The sequence below is a fragment of the Mus caroli genome, chromosome 6 (genome assembly GCF_900094665.2).
Source record: "Mus caroli chromosome 6, CAROLI_EIJ_v1.1, whole genome shotgun sequence".
Lineage (NCBI taxonomy): Eukaryota > Metazoa > Chordata > Mammalia > Rodentia > Muridae > Mus > Mus caroli.
Window position 1 is genome coordinate 59,583,180 of NC_034575.1, and position 2,607 is coordinate 59,585,786.

The window sequence follows — 2,607 nt, forward strand, 5'->3', positions numbered from 1 at the left end:
CCATGTTTTCACTGTTAGACATCTTGGCTAGGCTACCCAAACTGACTCCTGAGAGTCTCCCCCATCCCAGGTCTCTGGGACTTACTAGAGATTTCCCCCTACCCCCAGCAACTGCAGATTTCCATTCATTCTTTTGGTCCTTTGGGCTTTTCTTTTGTTTCTCCCTTCTCCTGATCTTGCTCCCCTGTTTCTGTCCCATCCCCTCTCCCACCCAGTTCCCTCCTTCCCCCTACTTATTATGAATATTTTGCTTCCCCTTCTAAGTGTGATTTAAGCATCCTTGTTTGGGCCTTCCTTCTTATTTAACTTCTTTGGGTCTGTGGGGTAAAACATGGGTATTCTGTACTTGTGGCTAATATCCACTTACTAGTGAGTACATACCAAGAGAGGCTCTGCCCAGCAGCCGACTGAAACATATGTAGACACCCACAGTCAAACATTGGATAGAGGTTGGGGACCCTACGGAAGAGTTATGGGAAGAATTGAAGGCCCTGAAGGGAATGGGAACCCCACAGGAAGACCAACAGAGTCAACTAACTTGGACCCCTGAGAGCTCTTGGAGACTTAGCCACCAAACAAAGAACATACATGGGCTGGACCTAGGCCTCCTTGAACATATATAGCTTGATCTTCATGTAGGTCCCAAACAACTGGAGAGAAGGGGCTATCCCAAAAGCTGTTGCCTGTATGTGGATATGTTCTAGCTGGGCTGCCTTGTCTGGCCTCAGTGAGAGAGGAAACACCTAACCTTGTGGAGACTTGAAGTCCCAAGGTGGGAGGATACCCCGGGGTCGCCCACCTACTCATAGGAGATGGGGAGGTGGAAGGAGGAAGAATTGTGGGAAGGAGTGGCCAGGAGGGGGCAGTGAACAGGATGTAAAGTGATGTAGTTCTAATATATGTTTCTTGGTCTTTCCCCCTTGCAGCTTTTAATATTCTTTCTTTGTTCTGCACATTTAGTGTTTTGATAATCATGTCCTGAGATGAATTTCTCTTCTGGTCTAGTCTATTTGGTGTTCTATATGACTCTTGTACCTTGATAGACATCTCTTTTTTTTTTTTTGGTTAGGAAAATTTTCATCTATGATTTTATTGAAAATATTTTCTGTACCTTCAACCTGGGTTTCTTCTTCCTCCTCTATTCTTACACTTGGTCTTTTCTTGGTATCTAAGATTTCCTGGATGTTTTGTGTTAGGATTTTTTTTTTGTTTGTTTTTGGTTTACAATTTTCTTTGGCCAAGGTATCCATTTCTTCTATTGTGTCCCAGAATATAAGATACGGAATTTAAGAGCCAGAGAATGGCTAGGGGAGCTTGGAAATGTTGTCTTCAGGAAATGACATGGCTGATACATACATGAGTCACAACAGCAACAATTGTGTGCGTAAGACCTGCAAAAGATCAAGCCAGCAACCTATAAGCAGCCCAATTTGAGACCCATTCTAAGGGCAAGCACCAATCCCTAACACTATTCATGATGCATGTAACGACTCTGTTATGCACGCAGACAGGAGCTTCTGAGAGGCTCCACTTAGCAGATACAGACACTCACAGCCAAACAGTGGATGGAACTTGGGGACTCTTATGGAAGAATAGGAAGAAAGATTGCAGGGCCCCGGAAAGGATAGAAACTCCACAGAAATTCCAATAGAGTCAAGTAACCTGGACCCTTGAGAGCTCTCAGAGACAGAGTTACCAGAAAAGAACATACTTGGGCTAGAACAAGGCTCCTGGAATATATGTAGCAGATGCGCAGCTTGGTCTCCATGTGGGTCCCCCTAACAATTAGGACAGAGACTCTCCTTAAAGCTGTCACCTGGGTGTGGCAATGGGACTGCCTTGACTGACCTCAGTGGGGGAGTAGGAACCTCATCTGGCAGACACTTAAAGTGCCAGGGTGAGGGGATTGGGGGGTGGGGGAGAATGACTCTGTGATGGGGAGACTAGGAGGGGGCAGCGTTTGGGATGTAAATAAATAAATAAATAAATAAAATGGAAAAAGTCGCCAAGAAGAAAATTAAAGCGCAAAGAAATAAAACCGTGTTCACCTTGAAAAAGAAAATCAGGTTCAGAAGTCTGAGCTAGACAAACTTGACGTGCAGCCCAAAGGGAAGTGAGGTAAAAAGTAACTTGAGGTGGGAAACATTTGACCAGTTTCAGTTTCACTGGAGAAATTTTGTTCCCAAAGGCTGATAAGTTCAAATATGGCAAATATAGGCAGCAGTTGTGGTTCGGGGCACATAAGGACCAGATCAAATTCGACTTCAGCACCCCAGCCCACCCCAAATAAGTCAAAGGCTGTCTTTAAGAGTAGGTAGACTACAGTTCACGATATGTGTCTAAACCAGCTGGGGCTAGTTTACTTCTTGAATTTCAGTTCATTTTAGGAATTGCGGCCAGAAGGCAGGTGCCTTGAGGTTCTCAGGTGTTCCCCAGGGAAAGATCAAGAACAAAAGACCCTCGGGTCTGAGGCAGATCCGGTGACACCACCCGAAGCACGCTCTTTCTTCTTTCCTTTCCTTTCCTTTCCTTTCCTTTCCTTTCCTTTCCTTTCCTTTCCTTTCCTTTCCTTTCCTTTCCTTTCCTTTCCTTTCCTTTCCTTTCCTT